This window comes from Hipposideros armiger, unplaced genomic scaffold, assembly GCF_001890085.2.
Source record: "Hipposideros armiger isolate ML-2016 unplaced genomic scaffold, ASM189008v1 scaffold_247, whole genome shotgun sequence".
Lineage (NCBI taxonomy): Eukaryota > Metazoa > Chordata > Mammalia > Chiroptera > Hipposideridae > Hipposideros > Hipposideros armiger.
Genome location: NW_017731597.1, coordinates 851,071 through 865,242, shown reverse-complemented (window position 1 = coordinate 865,242; position 14,172 = coordinate 851,071). Strand labels below are relative to the sequence as shown.

The window sequence follows — 14,172 nt, the reverse complement described above, 5'->3', positions numbered from 1 at the left end:
AAAATAAGTCATACAGAGAAAGACAAATACCATATAATTTCACTTTTATGTGGAATCTAAAAAAAATGAACAAATTAACAAAAGAAACTTATAGATACAGTGACTATTTAGATGGTTACCAGATGGGAGGGGAATTGGAGGGATCAGTGAAAAAGGGGAAGGTATTAAGAAGTATAAATTGGCAGTTACAAAATAGTCATGGGAATATAAAGTATAGCATAAGGAATATAGTCAATAATATTGTAATAACTATGTATGGTGTCAGATGGGTACTAGATTCACTGGGGTGATTACTTCATAACTTGTATAAAGGTCTAATCACTGTGTTGTGCACCTGAAACTAATATAATATTGTATGTGAACTGTAATTGAAAAATAAAAAAATATTAAAAAATAATATAATAAAACCTTAAAAAAAGGTAAAAACAAAGTCAGAACAGCACACACTGATTGAGAGAGAGAGAGAGAGAGAGAGAGAGAGAGAGAGAGAGAGAGAGAGCGCGAGAGCGAGCGAGCGAGCTAGGAACCAATCCCTCCCCATCCTCCTGAATCAGCTGCCATGTTTCTACCAGGAACAGGCTTTTGCCACCTTGTTCTCCCTCATGGCTTAGGTATGTCTTGAACTAATAGTTCATTTTTTAATCTGTTTTCTGACCTTTCCTTGATCTCAGTTCCTAACCACCATATGTATTTTTCAGGTCATACTAAGACTTTAGGTTTTGGGGTCGATACTTCTCTGGCTCTCATTCATGGATTCCCTCTAGAGACCTACTTTGGCTTCACATACTTGATAATGGTGTTTCCAATTTGTCTGGGTCCAGTCCAGGGCTGTCCCTACCATCCTCCTCTTTGGAGAGAGCCATGTGCTAGCATTCCTAGTACTGCAAATGGGACCTAGTCAGGGACCAATTTAAGAATGATCTAGGCAGACTCTTATTTCACAGATACAAACCTAGCCCCCCCACCCCAAATTGAGAGCCCTGTTCAGGGTTACATACCCAGTATTGGAAAGATCAGGGCAATTCCCCTGATCTCTTGAATCTACCCATTTTCTAGTTTTCTCTTTACATATCACTGTTTTCTCCCTTACACTTGAAAAATGGGTGTCTGACTGCAGTCAGTAACTAGATTTTTGTAAAAAGATGCAACAACAGTTGATAACATGTCCCCAGATTTATACTGTTAAATACTATTTCTTGTAGGTGTGTTCGTAGTTAGACATGATCAGCTGTCTACATGGCCTGTGGGTTATCTAGAGTTTGATATCACTTTGGGGGAGTTTGGTAAACTCCCCCAAAGCCAAGCTGATCTTCCTGGTTTTTCTTTCTTGATTTTCCATATGTAAAATAGTTGAAACCCTATCGTATACTGAAACCAGGTAGAAGATTTGATTCTGATGGAAAGTTAGCATAGACAATAGCTTCACCACAGTTGAAGGTCACACCCACCAAAATTAAGGGCTGTCTGTAATTGTTCTGACCACTGTACCTTGGCCCAGAGAGGCTGAGAGGAAGAGAAAAGCCACTTCTGGGCAGCTCGCCCTGCAGAGCCCTTCCCAAGGTGCACTGGGAAGCCGTGTTTTCCTGGAGCTCTGGGATTTCACAGTTGTGTTTGGCTGCAAGATGGAGATTTTATACTTAAAGCCAGTGAGCTGCACATGGTAGAGACTTAAAATGCTTTCCAACTGCTATAAAATACCTTGATAAAAGGAAATAACTATTCCAAGAGAGACAAGCTTAAGAGGATAGTGAAGTGACATAAAAGCCAGCTGAGATGGAAGGAGGTTAGAGGTCTCCACTCCATCCTACTGACAAGTAAAAAGCTGAACAGACTGGAAAAGCAACAACTCTTCTGGATCCATCAGGGAAGTGAGGTCACAGGGCAAACCGCTACCCCCCAAATTGGAGAGATAGACAAGCAGATACAGAGAATCACAGCTTAGTGGAGGAGAAACTCACAAGCAGACCCCTCCATAGGAAGCAGTCCCAGGGCTGGGAAACCTAAACTGTAATTGGCATATTGCTGGAGGTGCACTGTGGACAAGTCTGACAGTTGAAAACTCCAGGGGGATTCATGGGTGAGTATGGGCGGGGGGGGGGGGGGAGTGGGTGTTTGTGCACTCTGTCCTTCTTAACAAGGCCTGCCTTCAGGGGAAACTATTATTCCAGAGGCTACCTGGAGAAAGGAAAATAGCTAATTCTAGCTCCCTCTAGCCATCCTGTCCCACCTATGTGAGGACGGGACCTGAACAACACTGATGAAGTTCATGGTCCAGGGCACAAGCTCACCAAAAGACTGAGCCCTAACCATAGGATGACAGAAAGCTTGCTCTTACCCCACACTTTACCACTACATTAGTCAAGGTCTGTTTCCACAGCTCCTTTAACCCAGTACATCATGTCCACCAGTCAACAAAAAGTTGCAAGGCATACTAAAAGGCAAACACAAACAAACCAAGCAAACAAAAAACATAGTTTGAAGAGACTGAACAAACATTAGAACCAGAATCAGATATGGGAGGAATGTTGCAATTATCAGACCAGGAATTTTCAAAAAACTATAATTAATACACCAAGGACTTTAACGGAAACGTAGACAACATGGAAGAACAGATGGGTGATGTAAGCAGAGAGATGAACATTCTAAGAAAGAATAAACAAATGCTAGAGATTAAAAACACTATAACAGAAATGAAGACTACCTTTGATGGGCTTATTAGAAGACTGACTGTGGCTGAAGAAAGAATCTGTGAGCTTGAATATATGACAATAGAAACTTCCAAAAATGAAAAGCAAAGATAAAAAAGACTGAATAAAACGGAGCAGACTATCCAAGAACTGTGGGGCAACTACAAAAGGTGTAATGTATCACAATGGTGATATCAGAAGGAGAAGAGAGGAAGAACAGAAGCAATATTTGAAGCAACATGACGAATCTCCCCAAGTTAATGTCAGACACCAAACCACAGATCCAAGAAGCTCAGAGAACACTAGTCAGGATAAACGCCCCCAAAAAAACCCCTCAAAAAAACAATGCCCAAAAAACCCCCAACAAACCTACGCATGGGCATATCATATTCAAACTTCAGAAAACCAAAGATAAAGAAAAAAATCTTGAAAGAGGCCATAGGAAAATATTTGTAAAAGACATATCTGATAAAACACTGTTATTTAAAATAAAGAGCCCTCAAAACTCAACAATAAAGAAACAGCCTGACTCAAAAGACCTTAACAGAAACCTCACCAAAGAAAATATTCTAATGGGAAGTAACCAAGTGACTAGATTGCTCCACGTCATACATATGCCATCAGGGAAATGCAAATTAAGGCAACAGTGAGATCCCACTACACACCTAATGGAAGGACCAAGCCTGCACACTCACAGCACCTAATGCTGGTAAGCATGAGCGTGTGGGGCAGCGGGGACTGTCATCCACTCTGGGGGCGTGCAGCAGGGTACAGCCACTCGGGAAGGCCATTTGGCAGCCTCTTACGAAACTAAAGACATGCTTACCATATGATCCAGCAATCACAGTTTGGTATTTATTCAAATGAATTGAAAACTTATGTCTATACAAAAGCCTGCACACATGTTTATAGCAGCTTTATTCATAATTGCCCAAACTTGGAAGGATTGAGATGTCCTTCAGTAGGTGAATGGATAAACAAACTGTGGTTCCTCTAGACAATAGATTATTATTCACTAAAAAAGAAATGTTGCCAAGCCACGAAGACATGGAGGAAACATAAATGCATATTTCTAAGTGAAAGAAGCCGATATGAAAAGGCTACTTACTGTTTGATTTCAAGTATATGACCTTCTGGAAAAGGCAACCCTGAGGAGGCAGAATAAAGATGAGCGGCTGCTGGGAGTTAGGGGTGTGAGAGGGATGGATAGATAGAGCACAGAGGAGTTTTAGGACAGGGGAACTGCTCTGTACGACACTACAATGCAGTGATAGATAACGTGTCATCATACATCTGTCAAACCCCGTAGGGTTTAAAACAGCAAAAGTGAATCCTAACATAAACTGTGGACTTTGAGGGATAATGATGTGTCAGTGTAGGGTCACCGATTGGAACAGATGGACCCCTTTTAGGATGTTGATAGTGGGGGAGGCTGTGTGTGTGAGTGGGAATAGGCGGTAAATGGGAATTCTCTGTGCCTTCCTCTCCATGTTGCTGTGAACCCCAAATTGCCCTAAAAAATAAAGTTCGTTAATGAAAAAACGGCAGGTGACAAAAAGGCCCAGACAGAACCAGACAGTTCTTTCTTTCAGCTGTAATTACCAGCTGTTCCTCAGTGTCCAAGTAAGGAGGTGGCAGTATTCATGGCAAACACTCACATGAAACTATTTAATAAAGCTATTTCCTGTTACTCTGTATAAGCACATCATCTGGCCCTGTTTTGTCCCCAGGACCCTGTATGAATATACGCATATCTGGAAGTGTATGATTTATATGTTGCAGTATATGGGTGTGTGTCTTTCCAAAAGCGTAATGTTTAGTGAAATGGATATAGATCATGTTCAAATGTAACCTGTTCATTTCAGTCAGCACTTTCCTTGGTCCTTCAGGACGTTTCCCCTCCTACCACTGTCTGGCTGTCTCCTTCTGCAGCAGCTATTATGATCTTATGGTAGTTCCTAACTACTTCATGCTACATTCCGTATTTATGCGTCTTTCCACATGCTGTTCTCTATGTATTTCCATCCCCTCTTTATTTTAAACTTCATTCGCTTTAATTCATCAAGTCAAAGGCCCTTTCCAGAAGATTTTACCGACTTTCCAACATCATTTAGATGAGTCTTCTTGTGTGATCTCATAATATAGTCTACCATATTATGTGACACACAGTACTATAACAGAGCTGTTATTTTTCTATTTTTTCCATAATTCTAAAATTCCTTGCAGCCTGGGTCCATATCCTGTTTGACTTTGGGAAAGAGACCATTTGACTCCTCAACGATCTTACAGTCTTATGGGGAATTAGATAAGTAAATCTATTTTCTCTTTTCCTATGTACCAGTATTTTTTCTTTTAATCAGATTTTTTTTGATATATTAACAATCAACATTTATGATTACATAAATATTTTTCACAGGTGAGCCATCCATTGTATTATTACATTTCCCTTACTGTACAATTTTTACTTTTCTAAATATAATACTTTTTTTCTTAGCTCTTTATTTCTCTTTTTCTTTAAATATAGATTATATTTTTGTTAAAATTATATATCTGCAGAGTCTAAACAAACAAGGCAGGGAAAGAGTATCTCTCTTCCCATGTTTGTCACTCCAGAGGTAAACATTTTAACTAGTTAAGCCAATTCTTTGGGCATTTATCTCTGTATTGCTAAATATTGCTTATATAGCTACTTGATTTTACAGGTTGGGCACTATGCCTTCTACTGTGGCATTTAGGATTTATCTCTCTTTATATCAACTTTTTTCCTCTCCTCCCCATTACAAACATGCCTGTTTTTCATGTGTTCTATGCCTATCTCTAATTCTTCCTAGAAGCTCTGAAAAAATTGTACAAGTCCTATCAAAATGCTCAAATGTGTTGTGTCACCCTTTCATTTTTTTGGCAACTTCTTCTTGGGGTCCTTTGCCCTCTGCTTTAGCACGGGATCCTGGCTCTGTAGACAGTGGCAAAATTTCGCCCAGGGACTTGCCTTTATTATCAAAGTGAGAATTAGCTTCACCTCTCTCGTGTTGGATCATGTTTCCTGGGTTCCATGTCTACTTTCTTGGTTTTCCCCTTCATTTTCTTGAAGCATGTCATCTGATTTATTTCAGAGAAAGGGAGCTGTGATAGGTAAAGTTTTGAGAACTTGTGAGGCTTAAAATGTTAAATATTAAAATTTTATTGAAAGTTTGTCTTGATTTAGAATTTTTGGGTGAATATTATGTCCATGCAAAAGGTGTAGCTATTTGTCTATCAACCTAGTTTCTAATTTTGCTTTTGAAAATTCTGATGTCATCCCGATTGTTGATTTTTTTATAGGGCTCAATTGTCTCTCTCTCCTGAAGATTTTAGATTCATTTCTTTATGCTGATGTTCTAAAATGCTACAGTGTTATACCTTGATGTAAATCTTTTCATTCATTTTGCAAGACAGTCATTGTGACTTTATCTGGAAGCTACTGTCCACTACTGAAAGAATTGCTATTATAGCTTTAATAATTCTCCACAGTGCACTATGTGTGTGTGTGTGTGTGTGTGTATAACATATAATATATTAACAATTTTTATTCCTGCTGTGTTTTACCTAGTTTTGACATAACTTTTACAAAGTATTCATTATGGCAGAGATAAAAGTTTTGATTTTTTAAAATGTAACACTATCATATATATGTATGTAGGTTGGTACATTTTCTTCCTCTTTAACCATTCTTTTTAGTATTGTTTCTATTTTTATTTTTAAAATATAATTTGTATACAATCAAATGCAGAGCTCTACATGTGCAACAAGTATTGACAAATGTATACACTCAGCGTACACAGAGATGTAAATCAACTCTTTATTGAAGATATATAATACTTTCCTCATTGCAGGAAGTTTTATCATGCCCTGTTGTAATCAGTACACCCTCATTTCTGGTCAAGGCAGCTTCGGATCTAATCTCTTTCAACATAACTTAGTTTTGCCTACTAGAACTTCATATAAACTCAGTTGTACACTATGAACTCTTTGGCATTTGGCCTCTTGTGTTCAACCTAACATTTCTTAGGTTGATTCATGTTGTAGCTTGTATCAGTAGTTTATTTCTCATTGCTGCATCGTTTTTGTTTTTTTTTCCCCCCCAGTTCTGGGCTACTATGATAAAGCTACTGTGAATATCTTATCCATGTCCTTTTATAGTTTCTCATTTCTCTTAGAAAAAACTATCTTTTAGGAGTTGCTACACCATGGAATAGGTATATATTTACCTTTATAAGAAATGACCTGTTTCCAAATTGATTGTAATATTTTACACTCTCACTAAAATTGTATGAAACTTTCAGTTGCCCCATGTTCTTACCAATGGTTGGTATTGTTGATCTATTAAATTTTATTCACTGTGGTTTTAATTTGTGTTTCCCTAAATGCCTAATACTGTTGAACAACTTTACATGTGCTTACTGATCGTTTGTATCTTTTTGGTTAAGTGTTCGTTCATGACTTTTACTCTTTTTTAATTTAGTTGTTTATCTTTTCAGTAATGTTTTGTAGGAGTTCTGCCTATATTCTAGATGAAAGTCTTTTGTTACCTACATGCATTGCAGCTATTTCCTCCCAGAATGTGGCTTGTCTTTTCGTTTTCTCTGTTGATTTTCAAGTGAAGAGGTTTTATTTTGATGAACTCTAATTTTATGGTTTTTTTTAATGGTAGTGTTTGGTATGCCCTAAGAAATCTTTGCCTGTCCAATAATGAGCAAGAAACTCTTCTATATTTCTTTTAACATTTTTATGGTTTTAGCATTCACATTTACATCTGTAAACCATCTCTCTAGTTAATTTCTGTGTATAGTGTGAGGTAGGGATTAGAATTAATTTTCTTTTATTTGGATATATAATTGTTCTAGCACCAGTTTTTGAAAAGACTCATTTTTCCAATTGAATTAGCTTGGTTCCTTTTATAAAAATCAGTCCTCTCTCTCCTTTCCATCTCTAGCTCTCTGTTTCTGTCTCTGTCTCTAGCTCTGTCTCTATCTGTGTCTCTCTCTCTATCTGAACTCTCTATTCTGTGTTGATTTGTATGTCTATCTTTCTTCCAGTGCCTCACTGTGTTGACTACTGTAGCTATATAGAAAGTCTTGAAATCAGGTAGCATAAGACCTTAAGCTTTCTTCTCTCTCTTTTTCAAAATTATGTTGGCTGTTTGTATTTTCATATAAGAAAATACAGAATTTTCATATAAATTAAGCTTTAACTTGAGAATTCACATCTTGAAAATGAGTTTTTTACTTCATAAACTGGCAAGTATATTAGGTCACCTTCACTTTGTCTTAGCAGTATTTTGAAGTTTTCTTCCTGATTTATTCATGTTAACTTATGCATCTTTAGGACTTTGTGCAACAACCAGCCAAATAACGAAGAAGTACAGCTCACACAAACTATTCACCAGTGTAGAAAATGTTATTTAAGGGCTTGGACGCAGGAGATGTCACAGGAAAGGATCAAATTACACACAATAAAAAACCCCCAAAATATCATCTAAAATATTGTATTCTCAGTTTTTCTTTTTGTTCAACCCCTAATGAGGGTGTTTTCTTGCTTCTTCCTTTATGTGGCATCTATTTTCTTCTTTCTCTTTTGCTCTTTTGACTTACACCTCCGTTTCATGGAGTAAACTTCTTATTCTTGTCCAGTTCAGAGTAATTATGTTTTATTAAATGAAACTTTGACCACAAATAAACATAAATGCTTAATAACTTACCTTCAATTCCAAGCACAATATTTTCCCAGTATTTTTCTCAAAAGAGACAATTACCCCTTTCAAACAAATTCTGTTGACAGATGATAAAAATCTTTGATTACATAAATAGTCACCTGGAAAAATGTCTCTGTGTGGCATGTTGGTGTTTGAGGAAATGTCTACAGGAATCTCCCCTTCTTTCCTTGTACTCCTCAGCATCATGCACCTGCAACATCTGAGGGAGGAAGATACCCGCATCATGCTCTCAAAACCTTCTGCACTTCTTGATAGCACCTGGACAGATGTTGGACAAGCCCTGTTTCTCAGCTGAGCACAGACAGAGATGCTGCCTACCATCATTTTCAAATTGGCTCTGAAGATTCTTTGATAATTGTCAGAGCAGAGTGGCGAGGGTAAGGGCTGGCCTCTGCAGCCTTAGATGCTTCCATAATATAGTGGCAAGATCTCTTAAGTGGGGGACCCACACCCTGGGTTCTGTGCTACTTTTGCCATTCACTGCCTTGAAGTCTGGCAAGTTTCTCCATCCTCTAGGCCAGGTTTTCTCGGACATGAAGTGAAGCAAGTTGCTTAGATATTTAAGTTTAGAGCCTAAGCTTAAGGCTGAAAAGAGTTTTCAGTTCTAAAATCTTGTGTGCTTATATTAGTAAGATAGGTACCTCAACCTTGCCATAACTCCTACCCCCAAACGCTTGCATATGTAATGGTGAGGGAATAAAATCCTTTGACTACTAATGATTGGGTTGTTGGAAAAATCATGACTTTTTTTTCTATGTTTTTCATTGCAAAAATGCATCGTGACTCTTCCAACAATCCAGTATTTACCACAGTCACTCTTGGTCATTTCTTTCTTCTTGTTCTCCCTCCAACCCCCACCACACCATACCGTTTGTTTGTTTGTTTGTTTTTCAAGTGGAAGAACCAAAATTGATTTGGGTCATCCTTAGCTCAGTAGGGAATGACACTCCCTGTAAGCCATATTTCCTCATTATATAAGCCACAACTTCAGTAACTTAGGCTCTTTAGTGGGAAATAGCTAGAAATTATAAGAAATTCAACTGTAAATGTTCCTAAAAGCATCCATACGCTGTGTTTAGCAGAACCTCTTTGTAATGAGCACTGAATTAGGACTCACATGCCCAGCGCACTTATTTCCATGGCCTGCTTTTCTCTCTGCTTTATGTTTGAGGCAGGGAGTAGTGCAGAGCGGTAGTTTCCTGGGAAAGGCAGGCTATACTAGTGGGAATTGTTTCTGAGTCCATCAGACCTGGGCTTGTTGCCTGATCTTGGACACATTCTTTACCTTCTCGAAGCTTCTGCGTTCTCCTCTGTAAAGTGACGTTAATGTCTACCTCAAACAACAGCGACGAGGAAAGTGTTTCTGAAGGTGTCTATTATGACGTATGACATACAGAAAACAACCAACAAATTTGGGTTTCTTTCTACTACTGTGTTCTTTAATAGTGTGGCTCCAGTGCAGAACTCCATTCTTTTGACATTTATTGAACATCTATTATATAACAGATGTTGCTTTAGGTTTTGAGCTTAAAGGGATCAGTAAGGCGGGAACACTGATCTCAAATGTAGTACAGGAGTCACATATACATCCAGAGAGCTGTACCCCGTGTGGTCAGTACCCTGTGCTGAGATTCAGAGGCAGCGCGAGGGGAGAGGATTAGCTCTCAGCTCCCTTTATCCTTTCGCTTTTCCCTCCCTTCCCACCTAATCCCTTTCCTTCCTCCAGCCCTTCCTTTCCCTGCAGCCCCAAGTGACAGATGGGGAGTAGGAAAGCCTTTCAGCTTCTTTTTCTCCGCACCTCAAGCCCAGCGAATGGGAACGTTATCCAGGGAGCCATAAAAAAGTTCTTTCTTATAGCACGTTTCAGGGTTTTTTCCAGTGACATCATGGGCCATCTGGAGTTGAAGACAGCAGCTTCATCAGAACACACACACACACTCCCCCTGCCAGGCCCTGCAGGCGTGCCCTCCTGGATCAGGAACGCTAGAAGCGTCCTGTAAAGCTGTCTGTTTAATGGCCTCCTCAGAAGCAGTCTAAGGAAGATGGCCTCTTCCTCCTGCCCTCCCACGTGGGGCAGATCAAGTGGATTCTGAGCACAGAGGCCTCGGAGGAGAAGGTGAGCAGGGAGGTCCCGAGGTTTCTGCAAAAAGATCATACTTCTCCCTGTTCCAAAGAAGAAAGCCATTGCCCAACCGGAGACTGGAATGGGGCCTCCTTAACATAAAGGATTCAGGTTAGATGTAAGCACACACATTTAACATTGGAATGTTTAAGGCATCATCTCTGGAATTATTTCAGAGGATTTTAAAAGGGAGGGAAAGCAACTGCATCTAAAAGCCACAGAGCTGGAGCTGGAGCCTCACATCTGCTCAGAGAAGGAGAGGATTCAGAAGTGGAAAAGATGAGGCTCGTTTCTGCCCTCCTCCCGAACAATCTCAAATCCTAGGCGTGGTTAGAAAAAGCGTGCCCATGGAAGTGATTCTCTTTTGTGAACTAGAAAACACGAATCCCTCTTCTCAGGTGCAGCATGTCCCAATCTGTGGAATTGGGTGGCTCTGTCTGCAAAGTGTAACTTGACTCACCCACTTCTCTCCATCCCTACGGCCCTGCCCTGATCTGGCCCTTCTCATCTCCCAGGACAATGGACACGTCCTGCTAAGTGCTCTCCAGGCTTCCACCCTTGCCCCCTTCATTCACTTCCTCCTTCACACCTAAGCCAGAAGGGCCTTTAAAAACCATGAAATTAGACCATGTTATTTTCATGCTTAAAACCCTGTATTGACTTCGTCTGTTGCACTGAACATAAAATTCAAAGTCGAACAGTCTGCAAAGACCTGTATGACCCTTGACCCCATGTACGACCTCAGCGACTCCCACGCTCACCTTACGCACCTTCATATCCTTGCTGCCCCTATTTCTGTTGTCCTAACCCCATGTTTCTGCCGCCTTGGGCCCTTATGCCATCACTTCTACCTGGAGGACTTTTTCTTTTACCCTTACCTTCACCTCTCAGCTTAACTAGCTCTTCCCCTGTGGTGTTTGCTCACCCTCTTTCCCCTGTTACTCTCTCTCACAGTGACTGTTAGTTATATCATAGTACATACATACCATTTGTAAATGTGTATTTAGGAGTGTATTGATTTGGTGACTATATTTCTCATGAAGAGCCCCATTTGTTTTACTGCCCACTGTACTCCCAGTGCCCTGAGCAGTGTGCGTGTACAGTAAGTGCGGAATGAATGTGGGAACGGGGTTGAGGCCGAGTCAAGGAAGGCATCGAGCCTGGAGCGCACTGTGGACTCGTGCTTCGGATGGGTCTCGGGCAAAAGGGACAGGGAAGTTGCTGACCAGTGGGGTTAAATTCCAGTTATGCACAGCGAGTAAATTCTAGGGATCTGCTCTACAGAATGGTGTCTGTAGGTGACAATACTGTGTTGTACCGTGAAACAGGTGGATATCACATTAAGTGTTACTACCACAATGAAAGGAGATAAAGAAAAAGGATTCTCTGTAGCACACTGCCTCTCATGGATCCAGGGAAGATCAGAGTTAGACCCTAGAGAATAAGCTTGGTGATTTTCTCACTTATTTTGAGGAATTAAAAGGAGCCGAACTCCTTCTTCATATAATTATTATCCAAGAACTCTGAAATGTCAAATAGATCAATGAAAATAATGACTCAATGGGATCCTCAGCAACTGAAATCTTTATTTTTTTATGGAAAACACCCTTTTTGCTAAACCCAAAAGCACCTCTGTAGAAGATGCTTTATGATTTGAGAAGTTTCACTTGGAGACCAGCAATGTACTTCCAGAGCAGCATCGGACAGGTGAGAAACTGCTGTCGAGTCAGATGGTGAGTTGTCTCAGTACAGAGGTAGTTGGATGCAGAGTATCAGTTTGACTTCTGAATTTCTAGTCTATATTTCTCATCTTAGGGTGTCTCTCTAGAGCCACTTCACCCAGACAGCACTGGTCCTTATCTTAAGACTTGCTCACGTTGTGTTACAAATTTGCTTCTCTGAATAGAATTAACGGCTGGCACATGGGTATCCTCTCCAACTCACGGTTAGGCCCATTCCTTGGCAGGGATCCTAGGAAGGCATGCCCCTGCATAACTGAAGTAATGCCACTGGGGGTCATTAGGGCAAAAGGAGGGTACCTTTTCAGCATCTTAACTGTGTGACGGGGAGAGTGGGTATCCTACATTAGCTATCATGAGTTGCTCATGAGAACGGCCCTTTGAGAAACGAATCTTTTCTGCAAATGTCCATGCCAAATGAGTTACCTGTATCCCCTCCCCTCCATTCTCCCTTCCTGTAGGGGACACACCCAGTGAGTCATGCTCTTGTATAATCTGTATAATCTCTAACCCTTGAATGTAGGCAGACCCTATGATTTGATTTTAGCCAATAGAATATGGCAAAGATGATGGAAAAGACATTCCCCTGATTACATACATTATACAAGGCTTCCTGTAGACTACTGGGAGAGTCTTCTGCTGACCTTGAAGAAGTAAGATGCCATGTTGTATGAGAGCCTGTGACAGGGCCACATGGCAAGGAACTGAAGGTGGCCTCAGGGGGCTGAGAACAACCCCTGGCTGACAGCCAGCAAGAAAACAGGGACCTCCATCCTGCAACCATAGCAACTGTATTCTGCCAACAACTGTGAGTTTGAAAGAGGACCCCAAGGTGCAGAAAGGAACGTAGAAAGGAACTGATGTTACTTTCAGATGAGACTCTGACGGGAGGCCCAGCTAACTCATGCGTAAGCTCCCGACTCACAAAAGCTGTAAGATAATACATGTAAGCTGCTACATCTGTGATAATTGGTTATGTGATAATAGAAAGCTAATGCACTTCTCCCTGGGCTTGGTCTAATTCCTGAGCTAGTTCTTTTTACGTCCTCTTCTCCTGTTTAATCTAGAACCTTATTTCGTTAATTATCCTCTTATTTTACTTCATATTTGAGCTTTCCTTCTAAATTGGTATAATTCTCCTCAGCATAAATATTCTCACCTCTCACCAATTGATTAAAATTTTTTCTGCTTAAATGTGTATCAAAAAATATAACTTCCCTTAAACTCCTTATCTACTTCTTTTGGGAAGAAGCTGGCAACAGAATTTCTGCGTTTTCTTGAACGCCGCACTGTTTAAAAGAAGAGTCTCCCTGCCTTCTGCTGTCTCACTTTCCATCATTCCTTGATCCACTGAAGTCTCGCGTCTGCTCTCACTACTGCTCTTGGGGAAATGAATTCCAGACACACACAACACACTGCCTAATGGCTAACTCTTAGATGGTCCTTATGTGCCTCAAGCTGAGTCTCCAAAATGAATTCATTATCTTCATACGCTGTGTTAGCTATTTATTGCATAATAAAGGCTTTCATAACAAATTGCCCCAAGATGTAGTGGCTTAAAACAACTAACATTTCTTGTCTCACGGTGTCGGTGGGTCAGGAATCTGGGCATAGCTTAACCGGTGACTCGGTCTCTCTAAAGGTTGAAATCAAGGCATAGGCCATGTCTAAAGTCATCTCTTGAGTGGGGATGGGTCCACTTGCAAACTCTCTACTTTGGTTGATCTCAGAAGGTCCACTCCTAAGCTCACTCATGTACAATGAGAGCCTTCAGGTTGTTACTGGTTGTTATCTGGAGACCTTAGCTCTCTGCCATGTGGGCCTCTCCTCTGTGTTACAACATGGCAGCTGGCTTTGCTCAGAATGAGGGCT

General features: G+C 40.4%; 1 long non-coding RNA gene across 1 annotated transcript in view; it reads left to right on the top strand.

Annotated features, from left to right (window-relative positions):
* Positions 1-8,690, top strand: part of LOC109389874 (uncharacterized) — a 56,877-nt gene extending 48,187 nt beyond the window's left edge. Inside the window, exon 3 of the long non-coding RNA XR_002125472.1 lies at positions 8,620-8,690. This is a non-coding gene — a long non-coding RNA (uncharacterized LOC109389874). The remainder of the gene's footprint in view (positions 1-8,619) is intronic.
* The last annotated feature ends 5,482 nt before the right edge of the window (positions 8,691-14,172 follow it).